Here is a 17,312-nt window from a genome sequence, read left to right as displayed (position 1 = left end):
CTTGTTCCTGATTCCTTATTCAAATCTTAAAAAGGAACAGCAGAACTAGTAATTACTAGTATATAAAATAAAATTATGGTTGATCAGAAAACTAGAACGGTTCTTTCTTTAATAAATCTGTTGAAAATTGCACAAATCAATCATCAAAATCATAGAATAAAATCTTTCTCTTTACGAAAACAGAATGGACCAAAAAATATCACTGGATATTTATTCAAAACAAAAGTTTTGCTTCCCTTGCTTAAAAGGAATTAATGTTTATACATGATGGAAAAATTAAAATATTCGAGATTTAATTAATGCATAATGTAACGTGATAAGTATTAAATAACAAATTGACGAAACTATAACCCTTGAGGTTTTATTGATTAGTACAATGTATATGAAGCACATTTTATAATATGACGTCGCTTGTGTTCTATGCAATTAAACCGTTAAGTAATTTTGTTTAATTACACACGTGTTACAGGCGGTCTCACAAATTCAATTTCAAAAGAAAACGGCGTTCAATAAAAAATGAGTTGTAAGTCAAAGCAATATTATTTTCATAAATTTCAAATTCATTTAGTACTGTGATTAAAAGAATCTTACATTGGTGTACCAAAGCACGCCCTCCAACTCCTCCCTAGCCTACATCTTATGCAGAACTCAATGTTAATATATGAAATAGAGAAAAACAGAATTCCTAAAGAAAGCCCAAAACGACAAAATTGAAAATGCAGGAAATCGTGTTATGTAAATAATTTATAGATATCAGTTAAAACGGTCTACCCAATAAAAATGGTGTATCTACAGCGATCTATACACATTATATTCAAAACACCATTGTATTTCTTATATTTTGTAATCTGGAATTCTAGGAGAAATTCCATCCTCGGTAATCCAGGCTATTTACCGTATACATGTATCGGTAAATGTAGTATATACGGAAAGTGTACCGTGGGTTCCAGCGATAAAGAAATTCATACAACACTTATTTGTAAGTTCATTAAATAGTGCATTCATAACAGCTCTCCTACACACAATAGAGGTACTGTAAAAAAGAGTGACGAGAAAAACGAGTGACTGTCCGTAAACAGCCACCGTATGCAATTTACAATTTACACCATCTAGCATCGGCTTTAGAATTTAAACATTTAAATAGAATAATGGTGGGAAAATGTATCAATATTTAACCGCAGATGTGTTTATATGGAACATTCTGCATATCAGTCATTCAATCGAAATTTGAAACTATTGGTTTTTCATGGCTACCAATATTATTAACAGTTATAAATAAATTATATATGGATGGTTCTCCTTTACACTCTCGTGTGTCCTTCCCATCTTGGCATCTGCACATTATTTCAATTTGATTGAAGAAATAGCCTTAAAAGAAATTCATATTAATACGAAATCATTAAAATGAAAAGAAAGACAATAAAGTTTTACACATTTTACAAGATTGCTTAATATGATCTAGCACCAAACAACTTTTCTTCTCTATTTCCGCTGTCGACAAATACTGCGAGATACAACTACGTCGGGCCCTTGTAGGTGATTTTCTTGTTGCTCTGTCTTCCTTTTAAGACATCGAGTACTTTTGTTATGGTCATTGGGTTTACTTTTATATGTTTCTACATGATCATTTTGGTGTTTTACTTATTTAACCTTTTGTAACCATAACAACTGTTAGAATTTCACTTGGCGGGGATTCATTTTATTTACACTGTCTCGTTTATAGGAACATGGTGGGGCTAAGAGCGAGGTTTGGTGCACCATTAACCGGTTTAAACTCCCCAGCAGTATTTATGCTGCTGACCGTTCCAAGGCGGCGCCCCTCTGTGTTCCTCAGATGTATGTCTATGTTGTTTTATACTGTTTTGGTGACACTTTTGTGTCTCTTGTTGTTTCTCGTCTACGGTAAGTATCTTCCCCTTTGCCCCTAGTTTTTATTTATTCCCCCCCCCCTTCCCCGGGTCTCATGTCCCCTTCCCCTGTGCCTTTTGACTTTATGGGTCTAATATTCAATCAATTAAATGTTTTTTTTTTAGTTCCTTATCAGTTACTAATTATTTATTCTTATGTAGTGGTTTGCCTGCCCGTGCTCTGCCTTATGCCCTGTCCTATTTTGTTTGGGGTCCTCCTGGGCTCCTTGCCACTGACGCTTGTTTTGTGTCGGGTAGGGGCTGCGTTCATTGAACGCCGCCTTTCCTTGTCGATCTTGTTTATCATATTTTACGCAATGCTGCTGACACTAAAACATTACAGACAAGAAAAACGCAAGTATTTAACTTCCCTTTTGCCGTCTAAAATACTGAACTATAATATTTTTTCAAGTTGAGATCAGCTCTACAATCTTAGTTGATTTTGATGAAATGGTGACAGAGGTATTTACCAGTGGTGAGGTCGTACAATCTTCGTAAGAAACACCTACCCGGTTTGACAACCTTGCAGGCAAAGTTTAGGTGGCCCAAAATGGACAGTTTAGGTGGCCCAAAATGGATTGAAACTCTTTAAGTCTGATCTTTCGTTTGTTTTGGTATTTCCTGAGTAAGGTACGCAAGAAAGAATTTTATCATTTGGAAGACTAGCAATTTGAGTTGAAGTGTCAAGGAGAATACCATGAACTTCGATTTAAGTGGAAGGAAGGACTGTCTTCTCATAAAATAGAGAAAAGCAGAATCCCTAAAGAAAGTTCAACACAACAAAATTGAAAATGTTGCAGGCTCGGTTTGATTGAGCCTGTTCATGGACGGTACTAGAAAGTGCTAGTTACCGTCCACGCCCCCTAGCACCGGCTCATGTTTGATAGGAATGCCTAATGCATAGATAGAAAGGCATTGAGGGCAGACTGACATTCATTACTGTTGGGAGCTCCAATGAATATAAAGCCATCTATGAAATGAGACACACATCTGATTTTAAGTTTGTTAAGAATCCATTGTAAACTAGATGAAAAGGATAAACAAGAGGGCCATGATGGCCCTGGATCGCTCACCTGACACAACCGCATCCAAGCAATGTCTTAAACAAGCATCATGACCAAGTTTGATGACAACTGAGTCAAACATGTGACCTCTAGTGTGTTATAAAGATTTTTCAATATTTGGGCAATGTGACCTAATTTTTGACCGGACACGACCCATATTCAAACTTGACCTAGAAATCATCAAATCAACCTTCCTGACCAATTTCCAGGAAATTTGGATGAAAACTGAAGCCCCTAGAGTGTTAAAAAGCTTTTTCTATTTTTAGCTCCTGTGGCCTAGTTTTTGACCGGACATGACCCATCTTCAAACTTGACTTTGATATAATCAAAACAACATTCTTGACAAATTTCCAGAATATTTGAATCAAAACTGCAGCCACTAGAGTGTAAACAAGCTTTTTCTGTTTTTAGCTCCTGTGACCTAGTTTTTGACCTGAGATGACCCATCTTCGAACTTGACCCAGAAATCATCAAAACAACCTTCCTGACAAATTTCCAGAATATTTGAATCAATACTGCAGCCACTAGAGTGTTAACAAGCTTTTTCTATTTTTAGCTCCTGTGACCTATTTTTTGACCGGAGATAACCCATCTTCGAACTTGACCTAGAAATCATCAAAACAACCTTCCTGACAAATTTCCAGAATATTTGGATGAAAACTGCAGCCCCTAATGTGCTAACAAGCTTTTTCTATTTTAAGCTCCTGTGACCTAGTTTTTGATCAGACATGACCCATCTTCAAACTGGACTTAGATATAATCAAAACAACCTTCTTGACAAATTTCCAGAATATTTAGATGAAAACTGCAGCCACTAGAGTGTTAACAAGCTTTTTCTATTTTTAGCTCCTGTGACCTAGTTTTTGACCTGAGATGACCCATCTTCGAACTTGACCTAGAAATCATCAAAACAACTTTTCTGACAAATTTCCAGAATGTTTGGATGAAAACTGCAACCATTAGTGTTAACAAGCTTTTTCTATTTTTAGCTCCTGTTACCTAGTTTTTGACCAGACATGACCCATCTTCGAACTTGACCTAGAAATTATCAAAACAACCTTCCTGACAAATTTCCAAAATATTTGAATCAAAACTGCAGCCACTAGAGTGTTAACAAGCTTTTTCTATTTTTAGCTCATGTGACCTAGTTTTTGACCGGAGATAACCCATCTTCGAACTTGACCTAGGTATCATCAAAACAACCTTCCTGACAAATTTCCAAAATATTTGGATGAAAACTGATAACCCATTTTCGAACTCGATCTGTATTTATTAGCGACAAACATTCTGACAAAGTTTGATGATTATCCAATCAAAACTGTGACTGCTAGACTGTTAACAACCAAATTGTTGACGACGCACGACGACGGACATAGCCCCATCTGTATTTCTGTTACGAGCCAGGCGTAACGAGAAAGAAAAGCCAGTATCACCGATAAGTGACACGGAACCGTCCGAAAGGAATGGTTCATAAATCTCCATTATAGAATCAGACTTGGGTTCTTTGACCTTCAAAATTGCATTGTTATCAATACAAGACTGAGGTTCAGACCTTGAAGTGGTAAGACCTGTGGTTTTGGCCTCATCACGTTGTTGTTGCCTCCTTTTTAAGGTAAAGCAATCAGAAATAAGATGTCCAGTTTTCTTGCAATAATTGCATGTAGGACGAGATAAGGGACTATGACCTTTATGTTCATCAGATGACTTTGGTTTGGGAGTATTTGACTGACTAGATAAGCCAGATAAATTACCAGAACTGAACTTGGAATTAAAATATGAGGGTGTGGACTTCCCTTTATTTATAAATGAGACTTTGTGGGTTAAAGAATAATCATCAGCTAGACGGGCAGCTTCTTCTAAAGTCTCTACCTGTTTTTCATCTAAGAAAGATTTAACATCAGAGTGAATACAACTTTTAAACTCTTCAACTAACATGAGCTGTCTGAGCTTTTCATGATTTTTATTTATTTTTTTAGATAAACACCACCGATCAAAAAGTTGTTCTTTTCTCTTGCAAATTCGACATGGGTTTGACCAATTTCTTTCTTAGAATTTCTGAATTTTTGCCTGTAGGCCCCTGGTACTAACTCATAACCTTTCAGAATTAATTCTTTTACATTATCATAATTAGAGCTTTGTTCAACAGTAAGTTGTGTATAGATTTCACGAGCTTTACCAGTTAAGACGCTCTGTAAAAGTAATGTCCAGTGCTCTCTTGGCCATTTTAAATTTTCAGCAACCTTTTCAAAATGAAGAAAATACTTATCAACTTCTTTTTCTTGGAAAGGTGGAACAAGCCTAATATTTTTAGTGACATCAAATTTTGAATTTATTCTATGTTCAAACTGATTTGCTCTCTCTTTGATTTCTAATTCTCTCATTTTTAACTGAAATTCTCTCTCTTCTCTTTCTTTTTCAAACTGCCTTTCCCTTTCTTTTTCTTCCCTTTCTTTTTCTAACTGTCTTTCTTCCCTTTCTTTTTTCTAACTGTAACTGCCTTTCTTCCTTTTCTTTTTCTAACTGTAACTGCCTTTTTCCCTTTTTTTTCTAACTGCCTGCCTTCTTCCCTTTCTTTTTTCTAACTGTAACTGCCTTTCTTCCCTTTCTTTTTCTAATTGCATTTTTTCTAGTTCAAATTTAAATTGAAGTTCAAGCTCTTTTATCTTAATTTCTGGGTTTGTTTCAACAATCAGAGAAAGTGCATCTTGTCCAAAAATATCTTCATCCACAAAATAATGAATCAGAAGATTTTTAATTTCTTGTTTACGCATTGAAGATTTAATTTCTGATAAATTATACTTTTTTGCAAGATCGAGCAAATCAGTTTTCTTAGCCAAATCTAATACCTCCTGGGAAGGTTCAGCTACAAACTTTTCTAAATTAAAAGACATGACTGCTTGTTGCTGGTTTTAAACTCAGAAAGTGATGTGTTTCAAAAATTTCAAAATGAAAGGTACACTTAATAGAACAACTATGATATCAACTCAGATGAGTAAATACGGTAATAATAAAATGTAAAATAAACAGTAATATTTTCCAATATTGTAGCCAAAAAGAAATATTCAAATCCCGGACGAGCCCCCAATTTCTGTTACGAGCCAGGCGTAACGAGAAAGAAAAGCCAGCAACAAACTTGTAACAATAACAAATTTATTACAGAAAAATTATTAAAGAAAAATAAAATAACAAATTATGTTAACAAATACCTGAAGTCCAAATGAAAATGAAAAATTACAAATGCCTAGTCTGATCCTGGAATGATCCTTTTTAATAGCACAGTTAAATCCAAGTTAAATCCAAGAACACTTTAGAATAAATTCCCACAATAAAATCCACGAGAATAATTTATTTTAAAATCCAAGCTCCAAAAATTCACTTAATATCCAAGTTGAATAATACTCCAAATATATTGATTTCTTAAAAGGTAACTGATGACTTAATAGATCACTGATGACTTAAAAGGTAAAAGAAAAGAAAAATATGCCGTAATATATATAAACTAGGAACATTCCAGAATAGTCTATTATGTTCTAGTGTAATCATAATCTAGCACTTTCAACAATAAAGAACAGTCCGGAAGTTTCTAACTAAATATAATGCATGAGTTTATCTACAACAATTAAGAAAGTTCTAGTACATACATGTAGTTTATGTTCTAAAAATAGAACAATGATAATATTGGAAATACCAACTGGTCAGATACAAACTATATACATGTAATATGTTGCATACATAACACATCACTATACCTCACCTTGACCACTTCGTGGTCAGGTGAGCTAAAAAAGGCCACTGAAGAACAGGCACCCATAGGTAAACGGTATCAAAGTAAAATGTCCTGGAAAATAAAACCTAGTTAAGAGAAATCAGTGGGAGGGACGGGGATAATACAGAACACCTCCTCTATGTCAGCCTTAGCAATGAGGGAATTGCGATCTGCTCTAAGCACCTAGTAACATGGTCAAAAGTTTCTAAAGTAACGGTAAAATTTTCAGAGGGAATTAAAGAATTTATTGACCCATGACCTTTAGGAAAAGAAAGGTTATGTATGAGGCGGAAACTATTTTGTGATTATTTTGGGACTACACCTAGAGGACTACAAATAAAGTTAACTGGAGGAGAGAAAGAGAAAGGACCATTGATGCGTTGTTAAGCAATCTCTGCATCAATTTTTGTACGGACAAAGTCATGATGGTAAGTGATTCAAGCATGATTTGGTGTAATGCTAGCAGGTATAGTGTCTGTAGAACCGAGAAAAAAATCTATAAAGAAACCTTTGATAAGTCTATCTGCCATTGCCTTTTCGTAACCTTGAATATAACAGACTAAGCGCTCTGGTGAAACAAGAGATGGAAGCAGAAATTAAGGTTTTCTTGTCTGTAGAATGTTTGGACTATCTTGATGTGTCCAGTTGTTGGCGTTCGATAACCGGTCTACGGCACCTTCCCGCCCCATGTGATTTATCTTCGCAGTTTGCACATTTGTGCAACACACTGCATTTTGATTTTCCACAGGAGTTGAAACGTTGGAAGTCCCAGCAGTATCCATTACGGAAGATAGTACTGGCAGGTACTCTGGAATTAGATCCTGATGTTTTAATACCATGTTAATGACGAAAAGTCTGTTAAGGTTGGGCAATACTACAGAAGAGGTAAAAACATTCTGGAAACAAAATGATCCCTCGCAAGCATCATACCAGTATAGTTGAGATTTGTTTAGGGGAATCTTTATGTATTGATGTAACCGTTCCTGAGTTGTTTTTAGAGATTGTATTAGTTAGTGTCAGTAGTTTTAGACGAGTCTTTATTAAAGTATAGGGAAGCTAAAATAGAGATAATATGCATCCTTAAAGAAAGCCAAATATGGCAAAATTGAAAATGTTGCAGGCTCGGTTTGATTGAGCCTGTTCATGGACGGTTCTGTCAAGTGCAAACAACCGTCCACGCACTCTAGCACCGGCTCAAATAGAATTCAACATTAAGCATGAACTGGTACAATTTGGAATTTTGAAACATCCGCAAATGTGTTCATATGGCGGTTATCATGGAACCTTCAATGTGACACGTAAGTGCCATTCCATGCAAAGCGGCATATGGTCCCCAAGTTAAACAAATGCATGTGCAAGTCAACAAATTGCATACTCCAGATTCTTTTCTTTGATTTTTTTGCTTACTGTTGGGTGGATGGCAGAGAAAGTCCCCAAATCAACAAGCTCCAGTTTGTTATGTGGTGGGTCATGAGTATTATTATCAGAGTCAGAAGCAGAAGTTTGGTCGGAGCCTGTTGAAACAGGGACTTTAACATCATCAGAATCCCCTCCTCTTTTGGGTACCTCTACGTGGTGAGGAGGAGTAACATATGTCCGTTATGGGGTGCGCTGCTGTGCGTCTGTATGACGGACATATGGCCAACACCCATACTGCCTGTTTGCCGTGGACAGCGTCCCGTAACCTAGATAAGAGAGTCCTGGTAGTTGAAGGATACCCAGGGATCTCCAGTACTCTTAACACACTGCTTTGGCTTCTGATTTAGTGTAGACGGGTGACCAAGTGAGCCCGGCTTTTTGATCAATCGGCTGGTCATGCCTTGCCCTTTGAAATAAATTTTTTAAATACTTGAAGATTTCATTGAACTTATACGGTCCCAAAATGAATACAATTCAATGCACATAAATTATTAAAAAAATCTGAGTAAATATTTTGATTCCTACTTGTGATTCTAGTATACCTTTAATTCCTACTGAAACTGTAATGATGGGTGCCGTTATTTTAAAACAATCTTTCATATATGCATTATTAATACAGAATAACATATCCAAGAAGGCGGTGGCTAATGGGCTAATTGTGTAAATTGTAAATATTTGCAATCTATACGAGTATATCTCTCTGGTATCCATGTTGTGCGGAGACTGGATATTCGTCTTCATCGCACATCCCCATGTTGGAGTCCGAGGTGGCTGGGGAACCCGGGAGACGAATTTTCATACTTTTAACATGGATACACACACAAAAAAAAACGAAAATCGCAAGAAGATTCTAGTTGTAACATTTCAGTTGATGGGAGTTTTCCCCGTTTCCTGATAATCAAATCAAAGAGCACCAAATCACTCACTGAACTTAGCCCCTTTATTATAGAAAAACAACTTTCGGCTTTAATTGGTACGCCTTAATCTGTCAAAAAACTCCGCAATGGTGGACTCTTGATAGAAATAGAGCGGAAACAACAAGCAGAAATTATTCTGCAATGTACCAGCTTTTTTAACATTGATACAACTGCCACACCATACCAGTCTCTAAACTCCAGCAAGGGTGTTATCAAATGTTCTGACCTTGCAGGAATGATATAGACAGATATTGCTGAAGAATTAAAATCACAACAGGTGTCTAATGTCAAGCGCATTCATTCTACAAGAGATGGTAATCGAGTGCCAACGAATGGCCTTATTTTAACATTCTCCACACCCATTCTCCCATCATCGATTCGAGTAGGTTACCTTAACGTTCGCGTTGCCGTTTACATTACAAACCCAATGCAATGTTACAAATGCTTCAAATTTGGTTACCATGAATCAAATTGCGTAAGGCAGACTGTTTGCCGCAGATGCAGCTCAAACCATGACAAAAATGAGGCTTGTAACTTTCCTGTTAAATGTGCAAACTGTGGAGGAAAGCATTACGCCACCTCCCGGTCATGCCCCTTTGAGGTTAAAGGTAAAAGAAATTCTTCGTCAGAAGTATACGCAAAATATTCCCTTTCAAGATGCACGAAAGCTTGGTGAATCACAAGGACCAAAACAACTGTCCTATTCAGCTGCAGTTACAAAGTCTGTTAAGATGGTTGACTCTGCAGTACAAGTCAACTTATGTCAATGCCTCCCCACTTAAGTTACCATTACATAAAAAGAATACAGATTCACAAAGTAAACAGTCTACCTCTGTGCAGACTCAGTCACCATCAAAGTCTTCACCAAAGAAGCAAACTGCAAACATTCAAATAGCATCGTCTGATAAAGTTTATCAAAAACAATCACCTAAAGAGCGAATTGTCATCACAGATCGAGTGAAAAAAACCATGCGGAACCCGATCAACACAGGAAATCGGTTCGACCTACTTCACGACACCGAATTGATGGAGGATGAGGATTTATACATCTCCCCTTCTCTAACTTCGAATGGCAGAAGTCCAATAAAGTTTCCTAAATAATATAAATATTTTTTGAAACGGATTATAGAAGTCATTCTACCCTACAATGGAATTGCCGTGGTCTAAAGTCAAATTATAATGATCTACTTCTACTTTTATCAAAATTCTCTCCAAATGTGTTATGTCTTCAGGAGACTATGTTATCTCCTAAAGATAATATCTCTATAAAAGATTATACACTTTATAACTATATATGCACTAGTAACGCCAGAACATCAGGTGGTACAAGCATTGCTATCGCAAATTGCGTTCCTCAAAAAGAACTAAAACTTAACACAAGATTTCAAGCTATAGCTGTGCAGGTGATCTTTCATCGACCTCTAACAATTTGTTCTCTATACCTTCCGGTAATAAGTGATGAACTTGAGAGTATTGTTCGACAATTACCATCACCTTTCCTTTTCTTAGGCGACTTTAATGCTCATAATCCTATGTGGGGCAGTATATCTACAATTAACAAGGGTGATATATCTGAAAAATTGATAGATAACTTCCAGCTTTGTATATTAAACAATCAGTCACCTACATATTTACATCCAGCTACAGGTACGTTTTCTTGCATCGACCTCTCGATTGTCCACTCTGCTATATACTTGGACTTCGATTGGAAAGTTTTAGATGACCAGTTCGACAGTGATCATTATCCATTGTTACTAACATCAAATGACTCTATACCAGATGAAAGAAGTCAATTTTTTTAATTTAAGAAAGGAGATTGGGAAACATTTACTAGGCTCTGTTCTATTGATCTAACAAAAATGAAATTGATTTCACTTCTGCTGATATAGCTGAAACGTTCTCTTCAGCATTACATACGAACCTGCAAAGTTATTCCATAAACAAAAAATAATAAAAGTAACAAAATAAAAAAAAACATGATGGTTTAACGATTAATGTACAAAAGCCGTTCGTATTCGTAAAGCTTCACTTAAAAAGTTTGAACATCGCCCTACAACAGAAAACCTTGAACATTATAGAAAAGCTAGAAGATCAATTCGTCAATCTAAACGCCAATCATTGCAATCATATGTTTCAAATATTAATTCAAATACTCCTATTAGGAAAGTCTGGAATGCAGTACGAAAAATAAGTGGTAAGTATAAAAAGAGTCAAACTGTTCACTTAAAACTGGTGATTGCCATTATGCCAAAACAAAAACGGATATTGCAGAAACTGTGACTAAAACTTTTGAAAAGAACTCTTCTTCAAGCATTTAAATGAATTTCAACAACATAAATGTAAAGCTGAGAAAGAGCTTATTAATTTTACTTCAACAAACGATGAAGACTATAATTCCCTTTTCTCTATTGATGACCTAATTTATTCAATCAAAACTGCAAAAGATAGTGCTGCAGGCCCGGACGAAATTTACTACCAGTTTCTTAAACATTTACCGTCCCAATCTCTTGACTTGCTTCTTGAAATTTTTAACAAAATTTGGGTATCTGGTAAATTTCCCAACACTTGGAAAAATGCGTTGGTTATTCCTATCCCTAAACCTGGAAAAGATTCAACTGACCGTACAAACTATCATTCAATTTCACTAACAAGCTGCCTCTGCAAAACATTCGAGAGAATGATAAATAATCGGTTAGTTTGGTATCTAGGAAATAATGGAATAATCACTAATTTTCAGTCAGGTTTTCGTAAACAGAGAAGTACAAACGATCATCTTGTACGACTTGAAACTTTTATTAGAGAAGCCTTTGTAAATAAACAACACCTGGTATCAATTTTCCTTGATCTTGAGAAGGCTTACGATACTATCTTGAAATATGGTATCCTAAAAGATCTAAAGGATGCTGGACTTAAAGGAAGACTTCTTCTTTTCATTTCTGGATTTCTAAAGTTCACTTTAAAGTTAGACTTGGTTCAACTTTTTTTGAGGACCACCAACAAGAACAAGGTGTTCCTCAAGGAAGCATACTTTCTGTTACACTGTTTGGCCTTAAAATAAACAATATTGCTAGCGCTCTTACACCAGGCATAGATTGTTCTCTATATGTAGACGATTTTCTTATCTGCCATCGATCGAAAAGTATGAGAATAATTGAAAGGCAACTTCAACAAAATTTAGATAAAATTCAAAAGCGGGCAATAGAAAATGGTTTTAAATTTTCAAAGTCAAAAACTCAATGTGTTCATTTTTGTCGATTGCGGAAACACCATAATGACCCTGAACTTTACATATCTGGTTCTAAAATTCCAGTAGTTGATGAAGCTAAGTTTTTAGGAATCATATTTGATAAAAAAAACTTTCTTTTATACCACATATTAAACATTTGACAACTAAATGTCTAAAAGCTTTAAATTTACTAATGTTTTTATCATGTACAAATTGGGGATCAAATTCTTCCACATTACTGAAATTATACAGAAGTCTTATCCGATCAAAATTAGATTATGTTTCTCTAGTATATGGGTCTGCAAGAAAATCATATCTTCAGATGATAGATACCATACATCACCAGGGTTTACGTTTAGCTTTAGGTGCTTTTCGAAGCTGGGGTACCATCGCTTCATCTTCGTCGAAAAAAGCTATCACTTCAATATGCAACTAGAATTTCATCTAATAGCAAAGATCCAGCTAAAATTATTATTTTCAAACCAAGTTATACTGAAAAATTACAGTACAGCATACCCATGATAAATTTGTGATTTTTTCTGACTCGCTTTCTGTTTTAACATCCATTAAAGATAAAAAAAATCTGACAATATCATGATAAGGAAACTTCTTTTACGATTTCATGATATACTTAAAACAAAATCTGTTAAATTATATTGGATTCAAAGTCATGTAGGTATAAGAGATACGAGGAAATGAAAAAAGTAGATGCCTTAGCTAAACAATCATTCAATTTTCAAAACACTGACTTACTGTTACCTGCTTGTGATTTTAGACCGGCTATAAATAAACTCGTATCATCTGAATGGAAAGCAAATTGGGACAATGCCGTTTTTAATAAACTTCACGATATAATCCCATCTCTTGATGTGTCACCATCTCTATCTCTGTTAAACCGCCATGATCAAACAGTTCTTCTTCGATGCCGAATTGGACACACTAAAATTACCCACTCTCATCTCCTCACGAATGACAATGCCCCTTTCTGTGTAGGTTGTAATGAAAATTTTACTGTCAAGCATTTTCTTCTTGAATGTCATGATTTTTCACAGGCCCGTAATAGATTTTATTGTGTTAATTCACTCAAAGAACTCTTTGATTCAATTCCATCAAAAAATATCATTGATTATTTGAAAGAGATAAACTTGTATTCTAGGATCTAATTGGCTCATTTTCATTGTCATTTACAAAGTTTTACATAACATTTTAAGCCTATTATAGCATTCGGCATGATAAGGCCAATTATGTGTTAACGTGCCGTAAAAATTCAAATAATTAAACAAAATCATCAGAATCTGAGGATGATGGGACATAATCATGCTCTGGGTGAAGTGTACCATCTTCATTTTCTGGCTCGACTGATGGTTCTTCGTTTATGAAGTCCTTCAACTCTTTCATAAGAGTGTCATCCTGCGAGATTGCTGATGCAAGGAGTTCCGCCATCCTACTCTTGTTTTCTCTTTGATGGAGATTCTGCCTTACGCTTTGAAAAGGTGGCAGTTGACGGTTTCCGCTTAGGCATTTCTAGATGATAAAAAGGGTTGTATAGTCATAATTACAAAGTATTTGCCTAAATGGACAAATTGACAGATGTCAAAGGATTTCCATTCCCTAAACAGATTAGTTCAATAATTTTAAAACCTATGCCATAATATGCCCATATGAAAAAATGAAACTTAAAACAGTTAATGCAGCCTGTAATAGGCGGTGTTAAACTTTCAATAAAATAAATGTGCCAAAAATTGAACATATGAATGTAATACACAAATATTTTAGACTTTAGATGAAAAGTAGATGAAGCATTTCGCATTAATGCAAAATAAAATGTCTACGCTCACGGTGTGTCTTTAAAAGGCGAAATAAAATTGATCACAAGGCTTGTAAGCTTAAGTAGAAAAGAATTCCTACACAATGTCGCTCAATGGCGAAGCACGTTTACGCCAAATGCGTGTCGCACAATGCGAAATATAGAAAATATACACCAAAAGATGTGTTGCACAATGCGAACTAAATAAAAGTAAAAAGCCTACACCAAAAGCGTGTCGCACAATGCGAAATATAGACAGTATACACATAAAGGTGTATCGCACAGTGCAAACTAAATAAAAACTACGACCAGAGCGTGTCGCAAAGCGCGAAGTCAACTGAAAAGCTTATCACACCGAGAGTGACGTTTTGTGCACCATTAACCGGTTTAAACTCCCAAGCAGTATTTATACTACTGACCGTTCAAAGGCGGCGCCCCTCTGTGTTCCTCAGATGTATGTCTATGTTGTTTTATACTGTTTTGGTGAAACTTTTATGTCTCTTGTTGTTTTCACGTCTACAGTAAGTATCTTCCCCTTTGCAACTAGTTTTTTATTTACCCCCCCCCCCTTCCCCGGGTCTCATGTCCCCTTCCCTTGTGCCTTTTGACTTTATGGGCCTAATATTCAATCATTTATTTGTTTTCTTTCAGTTCTTTATCAGTTGCTAATTATTTATTCTTATGTAGTGGTATGCCTGCCCGTGCTCTGCCTTTGTGCCCTGTCATGTTTTTGTTTGGGGTGCTCCGGGGCTCCTTGCCACTGGCTCTTATTGCTGGGTCGAACGCCGCCTTTCCTTGTTGATCTTGTTTATCATATTTAATGCAAGTGTCCGCATACAGTAGGGCACCTCTGACTGAACTATAGTAACGCGGCATGCCTTTAACGGTCAATATGAACCCAATCATATGCAACATAGTCTGAAAGGAAACGCCTGTTGAAATTGTTTATGAATGGTTCCAAAAATATAGATTTGACGTTTGTTTGCAAGCTGAATAATTCATGGAATAAGTGCGATCTACATTGACATTGTATACCCCTGGCGTCTACCAAAGGAGTAATTCTGAAATCATGACAATCTTACAACCGTGTGAGGTGAGTAACTTTGTATATTCAAGCAACTGCTTGACAAGATCTTCAGGTTGAATTAATAGGCCACATAAATCATTGCCGCCAATATCTAAGAAAACAATGTCAACTTCTAAATCCAAAACAATATGTGCTTCCGCCCAAAGAGATTTAGGATGGTGTGCCTTCTTCAGATTTTGCCCACTTATTACCTGTTATGGTCAAGATTCATATTAATGCGATGATTTACAACACACCATTTCTGCCGTCTTTAGGTGAAAAAATGATCTCAAATAAGAATATTACATGGAACAGCCATCCTAATAACTTGGGAAGCCGCTAGCACTACAGAAATGTAAATTACGCAAATAGTCATTTGTCAGAGAAAGGTGGTTACAAAGGTCAACAATATCAACAGAATGTGCTTATAACTGTGAAATTAAATTATTGTATATTAATTAACTTTAAAGAATTAGATGAAAATACTATGTCATGTATCACGCCAAAAGAAATAAACCCACGCTAAAATGGCGGATGCCCGAAACTAGGTCAAATACGTTTTCCTTTGTGAAGTACAACTATATGCAGCGACAATTCAGAATAAATAACTCGTGAATGCGTTTAAGTGTATAAAAGAAATCTTTAAATAAGTAAAATGCAGAATTAAGTCACTGATACTTTATACAAAACGAGAATGAAAAAAAAAACTTCTGTCAGCGTCTAGTTGCTTTGTTCACTTGTTAGCAGATGAAAAACCACATAAATATAAGTAATTAATCCAAAGGGAGAAAGAAACCAACAAGAACTAAAACCAAAGAACAGCCAGTGGTCCTAAATCCTGTGACAGCCCCAAGAATTAAACGAAAATAACATCTAGCAAATATAAACTTCTTTATATCATTACAATCTATAAATTGTTGTTACTAACAATATTACCCATTTCCACTTAAGGCATATTTCATGTAACATATGCTGTACAACTACCTTTAATTAACTAGGAGTGAGGAAGCTATCCAGCTAGCTTACGGAACGTCGGTGGTTCTACTCAGGTGCCCGCTCACGAGTGCCTGAAATAATGCATGGAAGGGCACCTGAGGTCTTCCTCCACCAGTAAAGCTTGAACGTCGCGATATGACCTATTCTGTGTCGATGTGACGTAAAACACAAAAACAAACAAACTTAATTAACTAGGAATACATATAAGGCCGTGATGTACCTTTAAATAAATTATACAAGCGCAGAATTTCTATCATATTACATACATATAATTTAAGATTTTCTGTTTTTAATAGTATGTTTACATGTTTGAATGTGTGGAATTGTAAGATTGAATTCTGCTTAAATGGCACTAATGTTATACTTATTGCTATGTAATAATATCCCTTTAAGTAAAAATCTCACTTATAAAATTTGAAGTTATTTAAAAAGTTCCCGTTGATTAAAGAATAAACACTTCTATTGCTGTAAATGGTAACATATAATCACATGAAATGCTCAGTATCACCACTTTTTTGTATAGACATTGATGTACATTAAGTGTGTCGTTCGGAAGGGATTTTTGGTTGATACTTTATTAAATCTAATCACATCATATCATATAAAATAATTGTTATCTTATGTAGGTAACAAAGTCAGTACATGATGTTATCTCTGTAGTTCAAACTACAGAATGGGACCTTGTAAGTAAAGACTTTAAATCTATTTTGAATATTATTTAAAAATTTTCTTTACTACTAATAGTTTCAATTTATTATATACTTATAAATGAAATATTGAGAAATATTGATGACATATAATGTGTCTGTTTAATTTCCGTATTTCCACTGTAAAATATTTTTCACTGCATTGAAATATATTTCTCGTATTTTCTCTGGTATCTTGTCGGACTACTTTTTGTTCTAAATTAAGCCATTACACAAAAGTGTAGGGGAAAAGTTGTGAATCTTAAGGTTAAAAAAAGAGAAAGTATATACGAAACAGAAAAAGCGAGTTTTTCTATGAATACGGGATTCATTTTATCTAATGGTATGAAAATTATCATATTTCACTCGTGGCTACCACCATCCATGAAACCTTCATACAACTCGATGAAAAGAAATCCCGTATTTGAAGTATATGCTCTATATTTTCATTCAGAAAG

The sequence above is a fragment of the Ruditapes philippinarum genome, unplaced genomic scaffold (genome assembly GCF_026571515.1).
Source record: "Ruditapes philippinarum isolate M1 unplaced genomic scaffold, ASM2657151v2 ctg1498_1_1_1_1, whole genome shotgun sequence".
Taxonomy (NCBI): Eukaryota; Metazoa; Mollusca; class Bivalvia; order Venerida; family Veneridae; genus Ruditapes; species Ruditapes philippinarum.
This window is presented reverse-complemented; position numbering follows the sequence as displayed.